The 13,019-nt window shown below is 39.5% G+C and overlaps 1 pseudogene; it reads left to right on the forward strand.

Moving 5' to 3' along the window:
* The first annotated feature begins 6,669 nt into the window (after nucleotides 1-6,669).
* On the forward strand, nucleotides 6,670-7,261 carry LOC138077021 (transmembrane emp24 domain-containing protein 2 pseudogene; annotated as a pseudogene).
* The last annotated feature ends 5,758 nt before the right edge of the window (nucleotides 7,262-13,019 follow it).

Here is a 13,019-nt window from a genome sequence, read left to right on the forward strand (position 1 = left end):
ATAAAGTTTTATTGGCACATGCTCATCCATTTATTTACACGTTGCCTATGGCTACTTTTGTACTATTCAGCAGTAGATTAGAGTATTTATGACAGAGATCATATGTCTTGGAGATGCTGGTCCTTTACAGAAAAAGTTTGCTAACCCCTGCTCTATATACTTGAAGAAAGAGTCAGAACATAATTTGGAATATAAAACAGTCATTCATTATTGTATTAATACTTCTGTACTTGAAGATCATAACCTTATGTAGCAAAACCTAGTCAAAAGTATGAGGACTGTCATTATCAATGAGCTAGAAAACAGAACAACATTGAAACAAACCAACAAACTGTCATATAGAAAAATTCATTTGATGCAGTTCTGAGAGATGACTTCCCCGGTAGCTCAGACAGTAAAGAATCCACCTACAATGCGGGAGACCTGGGTTCGATCCCTGGGTTGGGAAAATCCCCTGGAGAAGGGAATGGCAACCCACTGCAGTATTCTTGTCTGGAGAATTCCATGGACAGAGAAGCCTGGCAAGCTACAGTCCATGGAGTTGCAAAGAGTCAAACATGACTGAGCGACTTTCACTTCACTTCTGACAGAGAGCCAAATCAGAGTTACCATGGCTGCTTTTTAATGACTCTTTATGTATGTCTATTAAGAAGGCTCATTTCTAAAAATTTCCAGATGGAAAATTCCAGGTCTGAACACATATATTTGAACTGGACATTTTTTTCTGTAGAAGAAAGTGGAGAAGAAGGCTTTATGGTCTAAGGACAGAGCCCTTGGACTTAAAACAAAAGCAAGATGATTATTTTACAATTATATAAGGCTTTGACCCATCAAAATATTTTAAAATTTAAGTATCTCATCATACTCACAACTAAAGTTGGCAAGTTAATTATAATTATCTTTTAGTTTGTTTAAAATGAGGAAACTGAGGCCCAGAGCATCATTATTGTATAATTTTTTTAAAGCCATTGAAGTTAGAGTCAAAATCCCTAAGCAACAGTGTCCCTTATCTGGAAACAGAAGTGAGAATCCCTGACCAAGCTAATCTCACTGGGATGTTTGTTGTAAGATCAAATTTCATATATATATATATATGGATTTCCCTGGTGGCTCAGATGGTAAAGTGTCTGTCTACAATATGGGAGACCTGGGTTCAAGCCCTGGGTTGGGAAGATCCCCTGGAAAAGGAAATGGCCATCCACTCCAGTACTATTGCTTGGAAAAATCCCATGGACAGAGCAGCCTGGTAAGCTACAGTCTATGGGGTCGCAGAGTCGGACACGACTGAGCACACTCAGAAAACTCTGTAACATACTTTATAAAATGAAGTAGAAAAGAAAGAGAGGAAAAGAAAGTAATTTGCTTAGCTCAGGTAACTCTTGGATAACTGGGGGTATTCACCTGCCTTCTAGTCTGTGTTTATCCCATTAGCCAAGGTTAATGGAGGTGAAAATAAAAATCATTTGCTACAGGAACTGATACTTTTGGTCATCAAATGTTTTAAGCTTAGTTGGGATGAATTTCACACCGGAAGGACCTTTGCTTCACAACTGCATTGCTTTCATCTCTTTCCTCTTATAATAGGTAGAAAAACAAAAGCTTTATACCCACTTAAACAAATGCCAGCAATTCAAGATTTCTTTTTACAGCACATACACATGCTAATATCATGAGTGTTAACACCACAGTGTTCCAGATGCCACTCAATCTATGTATTATTTAATAATAATACATAAGTGTACTCTACTGAATAATATAATTGATAAAATCACCTTATCTTTGGACTACAGTGAATTGTTTGTGTGATGGTGTTGTTCTTCATTACATGCCTGAACGCACTCATTAAGTTCAGAGTGAACAATAAGCCTAAAAAAGCACAAAGATGGTGCACCTGAACCAGCAGGAAGTCTACATTTCAACCACCCCAGAATCTGGCAGGTCTAATCCCTGAGGAGGAGCATGTTCCAAGCATTGTACCTACATTTCATACACAAGAGGTGATTTAGCTTTTTGGTTTTCAAAAAGTAAGGAGTGAGAGCTGAATATCCTTAATTATAAACACAAACCTAAGATGGGACGGTTCTTAAATTCACAAGCTCATTTTCAAATTCATTTTCCCTCAAGCTGTGCATACACTTGCCTTAAAATAGCACCACATTCCTGGGAACTTCTGGGGCTCTTTCATTCTCTCTTTGCTGTCTGATAGCAAAGGATGTACCCAGCTAGTCTGTCACAAGGCTCTGCACAAGGGTGTGCAGCTTCATCCCTTTTAGAAAGAATTTCTGAGCCAGATTTGGCGATGTAAAGGGTTTATTTTTCTGGGTTACCAAGTTTTAAACAAAATCCATTCACTAATTCATTCATCAAATACATATTAAGCACTGGAATATCTCAGGCTCTGGGGATAAAAAGAGACAAATAGAATAGAATAGACCAAGTCTCTGTTCCCCTGATTCTCACATTAGTGGGAGTAGAAGGGGAAAGATAAACAATAAACAGAGCATCTAGTATAATAGGTTTCATTATAATAAAATATAGTATGTATAGTATAATATGGTATGATAAAGTGCTAGGGTGAAAACATGATGTGATAAGAGAGCTGGAAATACTATGTTACATAGAGTGCTCCAGTCAACATTAACAATGTTCCCCAGCAGGGCTTCCCTGGCGGCTCAGAGGGTAAAGCATCTGCCTGCAATACGGGTGACCTGGGGTCGATCCCTGGGTCGGGAAGATCCCCTGGAGAAGGAAATGGCAACCCACTCCAGTATTCTTGTCTGGTGAATCCCATGGACGGAGAAGCCTGGTGGGCTACAGTCCACGGGGTCGCAAAGAGCCAGACACGACTGAGCGACTTCACTTCACTTCACTTCACTTCACTGCTGGTTGCCCTCTTTTTCCAGGAACACTAGAAAGTTACACTTGCTCACATTTCAAAAATTGATGGTATGACTTACTTTGGCACATGAAATATGAATAGAAATGACATGTCACTGTCAGGCTGAAGAACTGGGGAGCCGGTGTGCAGTTGTCTGAGGTGTTTGCCCCTGCTGTGTCTGTGCTTTCAGTCTCCTGTTGAAATAGTGGCATTATAACTTCTAGTTTCGAGTTCTCATATCTAAGAACTTTGGAAGCCACCAGTCCTTTCCACACAAGAAAAAAAGGTGGAAAAATGAAAAAAACAACTTTTCTTAGATCTAACAGAGAATTCAGGTCAAAGGACAAAAAAATTTGCCTCCTAAATTGGAGAGACAGACAGGAGGATAGAGAGAATCACAACGTATGGGAATAAAAACCTGCAAGTAGAAACATCCACAGGAGCCAATATTAGGATCATTTTCTCCGACATGTCTTACTCTTTGCAACCCCATGGACTATAGCCTGCCAATCTTCTCCATCCATGGAATTATCCAGGCGAGAGAATACTGGAGTAGGTTGAGAAAACCTAAATAGTAATTGATGGAATTCCTCAATATGGACAAATGAAAAAGTCCAGGTTTAGTCTTAGGAGGATGACCCCTACATCTTAGTGAGGTATACCTCTAGGAGCCCTACCAGCTTCTCACAGTGAAAATCACAGAAAAATTCCCTGATGCTTCCAGCAGGGGAGGAGGGAAAAGTAACTATTTCAAAATAAACGCAGAGTACTCTGTTTTTATTAGCAAGGCATGCCCTCAAGAGAAGCTATTTTACTAATAGTTTAATTATTAGTAAAAACTATTTTAACTCATAGTTAATCAACTTGAGTTTATCAGAACCTAACTGATCTGCAATAAAGGAAATGCCCAATTCCAGCTCCGTCTAACCTTTCTGCCTAAACTAATGGTGATAGGGATTGAAAAGCGCTAGTGAAGATCACAGCCCAAGGGCACAGGCACAGACTCATTAAAACCTGGAAGTCAAAGTATAGAACTATAGTATGCTTTTTCTCCCCCCGCACCTTACCACAATATCAATAGGGTTCCTGTGTGATAGGCATATACTATGGAAAGAACTACAGGCCTCAGAACCTATTTAAGAAAAAGTCCCCAGGGAAACCCAAAGACAACAGGAGAGACAAAAACAAGGGCAACAGAGGAAATTTTAGCTTCTGACACCAACAGCTAGAGCAAACAATAAAGACAGTCTAGCAAATAGCTAGAGCAAACAACAGACAGTCCAGCTTTTAAACAGATAAACACAAAACTCACAGCAAAAGCCTGTTTACCTCAGTACGTTTTACCTAATACATCATGTTTCGTTTACAAGAGAAAAATCCGAAGGCATACTAAAAGACAAAAAATATATATAGTTTGAAGAGACAAAGAAAGCATCAGAAGAGAAACAGACATGGCAGAGATGTTGGAATATTAGACCAGAGTTTAAAGCAGCTATTCAGTTCAGTCGCACAGTCGTGTCCGACTCTTTGCGACCCCATGAATCGCAGCACGCCAGGCCTCCCTGTCCATCACCAACTCCCTGAGTTCACTCAGATTCATGTCCATTGAGTCAGTGATGCCATCCAGCCATCTCATCCTCTGTCGTCCCCTTCTCCTCCTGCCCCCAATCCCTCCCAGCGTCAGAGTCTTTTCCAATGAGTCAACTCTTTGCATGAGGTGGCCAGAGTACTGGAGTTTCAGTTTTAGCATCATTCCTTCCAAAGAAATCCCAGGGCTGATCTCCTTTAGAATGGACTGGTTGGATCTCCTTGCAGTCCAAGGGACTCTCAAGAGTCTTCTCCAACACCACAGTTTAAAAGCATCAATTCTTCGGTGCTCAGCCTTCTTCACAGTCCAACTCTCACATCCATACATGACCACAGGAAAAACGATAGCCTTGACTAGACAGACCTTAGTCAGCAAAGTAATGTCTCTGCTTTTGAATATTAGTGGAGAAATAACTCCAGAAAGAAAGAAGGGATGGAACCAAAGCAAACACAATACCCAGCTGTGGATGTGACTGGTGATAGAAGCAAGATCCAATGCTGTAAAGAGCAATATCGCATAGGAACCTGGAATGTCAGGTCCATGAATCAAGGCAAATTGGAAGTGGTCAAACAAGAGATGGCAAGAGTGAATGTCGACATTATAGGAATCAGCCAACTAAAATGGACTGGAATGGGTGAATTTAACTCAGATGACCATTATATCTACTACTGCAGGCAGGAATCCCTCAGAAGAAATGGAGTAGCCATCATGGTCAACAAGAGTCCAAAATGCAGTACTTGGATGCAATCTCAAAAATGACAGAATGATCTCTGTTCGTCTCCAAGGCAAACCATTCAATATCACAGTAATCCAAGTCTATGCCCCAACCAGTAACACTGAAGAAGCTGAAGTTGAAAGGTTCTATGAGGACCTACAAGACCTTTTAGAACTAACACCCAAAAAAGATGTCCTTTACATTATTGGGGACTGAAATGCAAAAGTAGGAAGTCAAGAAACACCTGGAGTAACAGGCAAATTTGGCCTTGAAGTACAGAATGAAGCAGGGCAAAGGCTAACAGAGTTTTGCCAAGAGAACACACTGGTCATAGCAAACACCCTCTTCCAACAACACAAGAGAAGACTCTACACATGGACATCACCAGATGGTCAACACCGAAATCAGGTTGATTATATTGTTTGCAGCCAAAGATGGAGAAGCTCTATACAGTCAACAAAAACAAGACCAGGAGCTGACTGTGGCTCAAAGCAGCTATTATGAATATGTTAAAGGAATTGTGATGTTGGAGAAGACTCTCTTGAGAGTCCTTTGGACAGCAAGCAGATCAAATCAGTCAATCCTAAAGGCAATCAACCCTGAATATTCACTGGGAGGACTGACGATGAAGCTGAAGCTCCAATACTTTGGCCACCTGATATGAAGAGTCAACTCTTTGGAAAAGACCCTCATGCTGGGAATGATTGAAGTCAAAAGAAGAAGAGGGCGGTAGAGGATGAGATGGTTAGACAGCATCGCTGACTCAATGGTTATGAAGTTGAGCGAACTTCAGGAGATAATGAAGGACAGGAAAGCCTGGCATGCTGCCGTTCATGGGGTTGAAAAGATCAGACACAACTTAGTGACTGAACAACAATAAGGGACGTATAATGCAAAAAGTGTACAACATGCAAGAGCAGCTGCATAATGTAAGCAGAGAGATGGAAGGAAATAAATGCTAGAAACCCCATCCTATTTACAGATCCTGCTCATACTCAAGGGCTTATTCTTCCAAATAATCATACAGAGTGTACACATGAGGAGGTAAGAATTTTGGGGGCTAGCTCTGAATTCTGCCTACCACAGGGAGCAATTTGATGATGCTTTGAAGCAGAGAAGTGAGAAGGACACTATCTGACTTATGTTTTACTCTTTTTTTTCAAACTTTAAACTTTTTATTTTGTATTGGGGTATAGCTGATTAACAATGTTGTGATAATTTCAGGTTAGCAAATGAGATGATACTATGCATGCCTGCGTGTTAAGTCACTTCAGTTGTGACCAACTCTTCCCGACGCTATGGACTGTAGCCCACCAGGCTTCTATGTCCATGAAATTCTCTAGACAAGAATACTGAAGCCCTCTCGGGTGGCACAGCTGGAAGGAGTGGAGCTGAGGCAGCAGTGGCTTAGAAGGCAGCAGTGGTGGCGGTGACGACGGTGGCTCTGGAGGCTGCAGTCCTGGTCCTGGCTTTGGCCCCAGCCCCACCATGGTGACACTCGCTGAGCTGCTGGTGCTCCTGGCTGCCCTGCTGGCCATGGCCTTGGGCTACTTTGTCAGCACTGACACGCATTCCGAGGAATGCTTCCTCGAGCACTAAGATGGGCCTCATCTTTGAGGTGGCCGAGGGTGCCTTCTGGACATCGACGTGGAGATTACAGGGCCTGATAACAAAGTAATTTATAAAGGAGACAGGGAGTCCAGTGGGAAATACATATTTGCTGCTTACATGGACGGAACATACAAGTTTTGTTTTGGCAATACGATGTCCACCATGACTCCCAAAGATAATGATGTTCACCACTGGTATCGGGGAAGACCCCAAAGGACAAGACATGGAAACAGTAGCTCACAAGAACAAGCTAGAAGAAATGATTAATGAGCTGGCAGTGAAGATGACAGCTGTGAAGCATGAACAGGAATGCATGGAAGTTGGAGAGAGAATACACAGAGCAATCAAAGACAACACAAACAGCAGAGTGGTCCTTTGGTCCTTCTTTGAAGTTCTTGTTCTAGTTACCATGACATTGGAAGAGATTTACTGCCTGAAAAGAGTCTTTGAAGTCTGGAGGGTTGTTTAAAAGCCTTTTCCCCATAATCCCAAATTCATAATTCACTGTTTACCAAACATCTTGGTCATAATAATGTCATTTGTTTCTATGTTTTTATTTTCTAAACTGTATCTTCACAGCTTTTGTTTCTTTGGGATTAATAGATATGGGAGGAAAACACTTTTTTAGGAAAGCTATAGTGTAAATTTGACATTTGTTTGGCATAAATTCATATTTGAATTCTGCCTCTATTATTTGGGCCCTTCCAAAATTCAAACACTGTAAGCTGAATGTAATAATAGGTGTAGAGTCCTTAGTTTTCTTTCCTTTTGTTTTCATAATAAAATGCAGTTTGTTCAGGATAGAACTTTACTGATAGTACTTTACTAAAATGACTGCATTCTTGGGATCCCTTATCCTGCAGTTCAAGTCATTAGAAAGATTCATTTTGTTGAGAAACAACAATCCAGATCTTGGCATTTTCTATCCAGCTTGATGGCAGAGCTCTGTGACTAGAGTATGTGACCAGATTGGTACTTTTACAGTTTGTCTCTCTTGTTTTTGCTTTAAAGATAAGACTTAAATCAACAACCTTTACCCCCCACCCCCAAAATTTCACTTTGAACCTTAGAACTCAATCATCTCCATTTAAAATTGTTGCCACAAGCAACTAATAACCATTTTTTTTGTTTTCTGCCTAACCTTTACAAGGCTATCAAAGCCAGTTCTCCACGTTTCAGCAAATGGTAGCTCTTTTTCTTTCTATGCTGGCACATCCACTTTCTCTACTCTTGGCATGTAGAAGATATGCATTCACGTAATTGGAAAAACCTGGATTTCCAATGCCAAAGGGTTAAAGCCTCTTGGATTTCTTTGCAGTGATATATAGCCAATATTTATTTTTGATCAGTGGCATTTTGGTCACTGTTTAATTAGGGTACTGAATATCACTGTCAGTACTAGGGTTTTTGTTTTTCTTGGGTCTTTCTTTTTTGGCACATGTGAATTTTGTTTTGTATAAAATGAAATGACTTTCTTTTGGTCTCTGATGATGAGTTTAAAATTCAAGGAGCATCTGGTTTTGGTGTGGGGATGATCCAGGATTATGTTGTGACTGATGCATATTGGTTATTTGTACTTTTCTTTTTTGTTTAATCTTTACAAGGGGAAAACTACAAGTAACAAGTTTTGTATAATTAATTAAAACGTGTTACAGGTTTTCATGTTCAGGATAAACAATTTTTCAACCTTGGGTCAAAATACTTGCAAGTTTAAGGTGACTGCGTTTTACCCTAGGACAACTGTTGCCCATCAATTGTGTGCCTCTGTGTGTCCAAACACTTCAACACTGTGCTAAAAGATGTAAATTTAAAATTGGTTGTGTATCTGATCTGCCCCAGGTTCAGTAAATAAACAGTTCTTTTCAAAAACAACAACAGAAAAAAGAATATTGTAGTGGGTTGCTATGCCTTCTTTCAGTGGTTCTTTTTGACCTAGGGATCAAATCCACATATCTCACATCTCCTGCATTGACAGGAGTGTTCGTTATCACTCGTGCCACCTGGGAAGCCCACTAAATAATCAATTCAACAATATATGCTCTAATTTTAACATAATGTCAAATAAAGACTGTATTTGTATAATTTTTTAATGCTAAAATTTCACCATTTCAACTGTCTAGCCCAGTAACCCCATTGGGCTATGACTATTTCTATCTAAAAGATAAAGGCCGAGGGGCCAAAACTCAAAGATAGTACATCCCTACATGCCCAGCTTATTTTCACAAGCACGTATCCAAGTCTCCTTTCTCCTTTACAGTGGGAACCACAGAGACTTTAAACTTTTTAATAGGGGATATAGAGGGAGGATATTGTCATAGGCTGGCTTCAAAGAAAACAAAACAAAAGTGTGATATTACCAAATGAAAACCCCAATTGCCTCCTTTTCCCATGAAAATATGGAGCTAGGAAGATCTGGGAGTTTGGTGCCAAACAGCTTATACCTATCAACAGAATAAACAACCTGATGGACCCTAAAGTAGTTTGCTCATTTCATCCATAATTGTCCAAATATTTGACCATTTTTTTCTTTCAGTTCAGTTCAGTTCAGTTCAGTCGCTCAGTCGTGTCCAACTCTTTTTCTTTACATCTATTAAAATTCCATATATTATAGGAAATTCTTCAAATTATTTATTTCTATTATGCTTTTGCTGGGTGATTTTTATGTGCCATGCTCTTAGGTACTTGTTTAGGTAACGTAGACTATAGCTAGAGCTAAAAACAGCTGGAAACATTTCTGGAATTGAGGAATTCCTTTAATTCTGAACAGCTACAAGAGAATTTATCTGTCTAGGAAGGAGAAAATGGAGCCTAATGAAGCTAAAACACAAACACAAATATGTCTACCCAGAATGAAAGGAAGATTTCCATTGGGAAAATGCTCTCATAACTGGAAATTAGCCTTCTCTTTTTGACAGCTAACTACTGTACTTCAAAACATTTTCTTTAAGATGACTGGAATAATTATGGTTACTGCATCCTTCTGTAGGGAAATGGCTCATGGAGAGATAAAGACCGAGAGTAAGCAGGCCGAAATAGTCCTATCTAATTAAAACCTGTCATCTAATTAAACACATTCTCAGCGATAGGAGGGTCTCAAGCTAGTTTTCTGATAGGAAAATGGTGTTCCAAATCATGAGTCACACAATCAAATGTTCTGAGCACCACCAATTAGCCTATATTTAGGCGCAATTTCTCTTTTTAGAGAAACAAGGACACCAATTTTTCTATATGCAAATTAAATAGAACACTATTCCTCTTACACAGAATGTCCCCTGAAAAATGTTATTCCCTTTTCTTGTTGAATACATCCTGGTGATCTTTGCAATACGTGAATATCAAATTATAAATCTAGGCAATAATGATCTGTTTTCCCATGCTTTCTCCTTTTTGCCATTGTAAGAATGACTTCATCCTAGGACAATACCATGCAGCTCAAATTTTTAAACTTCTAAGTCCTGAAGACAACTGTGCTTCAATTTTGGCTTGTCCCACTGCAGCAGTGAAATCAAGTTTAAAATGTATGTACGTATAAGCAGCTTTGCCATCAAGATATCATTTGACTATTATATTCATAGCACTGTGTTTTTCTAAGCATTGCCTATGTATCCACATATAAGGCACCAAGATTCAAACTCTGTTGCAAACAAACATTCTGAAATCATTTTCCACCACCGGCATTACTCCCATTATAATCTCCACTTCCCCCAAGGTTGATACGGGCTACTCCAAAGTGCAGGGCCCCCTGCTGTTCCTCTCATTGCCCCTCTCTTAATTACATGGTATCCTAGGCCCACTTAGTTTGTCCAAGTGTTTGCTATATTTTCTTTGCTGCAAGTGGCCCTAGCTACAAAGCTCTACCAAAAAGTACATAGGGGAACTAAATTCCAAATTCCAAAGCAATTATTCCTTCTTTGTGACTAAACAAAAGGCTATGATGTTAGTTACACAGAATTTTCCACTTGAGAAAGTGAAATTGAGCTTTTAACCTCCACTCGCCTGAGGGCCTAGCTTTGTAACCAGTCTGCTCCCATTGATGCTATGTTGCCTAGAGACAAGTCAATCATATATGTTGGCATGTGTGCAAGAGGGAGATGGTCCTTAATGCCGTGGAACGCCAGCACTCCTGACTTTCCAGGAAAATGGTTGTATTCTCTGGTTCCATCAGAATCACATTCATGTAAAAATCTCAAACGTCTCCCCTTGTCAGAAAATGAGCTTATTACACCTCTCTCAGTGTTTCTCTCCTTGAGCAAGTAGAAAAGTCTCAAAAGAAACCTTTTGGCTATATCCAAATCCCAATTTGCCTCATTTATATTTTCGTCCATCAATACAAGGTGATGCAACTGAACTCCAGAACGTGTATAAGCCACATTTTAGTTTGTGTCTATACTGTCTTCTCTTTATCCTACAAGTCAATGTCCTTCCTCTTAGGAAGGAAAATCAAGCAAAGCTTAGCATCACACCTTTAATAAAAGATAAACTTACCCTACAGGGTGATTATGCAATGCCTTCTATATAAACAAAAACAACAATAAATATGTATCTATATATCTAGATAGATAGATAAATACAGATATCAATATATATCTGATTTACCCAGAGTTTACCTTAGATATTTATCTATTATTTGGCTACATAAGCAAGAACTCTTGTTATTAAAATATCTAAGTTGTCTACTTTTATTGATAAGAATCTTAAGTGATTGGCCTAAAACCCCATAACAGAGTAAGAATAAAGCAGGACTGGAAAGTAATTTTTACTATAGTTTATGTAATATTTGTCTTGCTGATCAATCTCACTTGTCAGGAGTTAATCAAGTACCTACCATAAGAGCAAATAAATAACTAAATATGGAAAAAGATCACCTATTATTTTGGTGATGAACACACACATAGATATGATAGCTGGATAAGTAGATAGATAGAGACAAACAGATAAAAGTATAAATCTATGATTGCTAAAACATGCTATAATTAATTCCCTGGCTCTTTAGGAGATAAGATCTATTAGACAGAGAGATGGCCTATTAGAAGCCGAGGAACTTAGCAGAAACTCTTTTTCAGCCCCAAGATGAGTCTCTAAATTCCGCAATAGACTGCATGGTTTGCTTTGCAACACTTCGCTAAGCAGCACAAGTAACAAAGACAGAACCAGTGGTCAAATCACAAGTGACAATAAGATGCTGTATCATTTCAAAGCAAATTTGCGGTGTTTTTAACACTTTTCCAGTCACAGTTCTTGGTTTAATCTCTTGAATTCAGACACATCATGTTGACAATTCCACAAACCTTGTTCAGGTAGTAGATAATCTTATTGACCAGCACATATTTTGTTTTCTGCATTTGATCTTCTAGTTTAATGAAGTGTGACATATTATCTGAGTGATGTCAAGTCTGTGAAATATAAGGTGATATTTTTCTATTTAATGGCAAATGAAGTGGCATTATGTGATTGTTTACCTGCAACTTTTCCCCCTCCAAACAAGATTACTGGCTTGCTTACTCAAGGGTGGTAATGCTGTTTTAAAGACATCCTGATCGAGATTATAAACAAGGAGAACTGACCTTCAGTAAAGCATCAGAGCAGGCTCTGCACAGATGAGACACAAACATTCCACTGGAGAAGTTTGGGAAAATGACACCGCTTTTTCCCATTTTTTAGTATCCACAGATTTTTCCCTGTAACTATGCTGTACTCTCCTTCTCCTTTGACCAATCCATCGCACATGGAGGCTTGGAATGGACTTGTTGCATCTGGTCTTGCCACTTGTCCTTTAGTATTTCCATTGACTAGCCTGATGGTCCCAGAAGGAACATCAAAGTCTTATGAAACAGAGCTAGTTTGCCAGTACATTAATGAGCCGCTGACATGCAGTCAACTAAGTGGGCCTAGCTCAACCCCCCAAACATGAGTAAGCACAGGTAAGATCACTAGACAAGTCTGGCCTATCCCTCTTGATTCCAAAACACATGAAGAACCGATGATTACTGTTGTATGTCACTCTGTGGTTATTTATTACACAGCACTGATTGTGGCAAGAGTTGAATGACCCACCTGTGTATCTCTCAGTTCCTCCATATCCTTTAACAATTCATATCCTGGGTCCCACTCTGAGAGATCTTGTAATCAAACAAGAAAAAGGAATGTTCTTCAGCAGTGGCCATGGTCCCAGCATTGTGGGAAGATACACAGGAAAACAATGCATGGTCCATGTCCTCAAGGAGTCT

Source organism: Capricornis sumatraensis, chromosome 3 (assembly GCF_032405125.1).
Source record: "Capricornis sumatraensis isolate serow.1 chromosome 3, serow.2, whole genome shotgun sequence".
Taxonomy (NCBI): domain Eukaryota; kingdom Metazoa; phylum Chordata; class Mammalia; order Artiodactyla; family Bovidae; genus Capricornis; species Capricornis sumatraensis.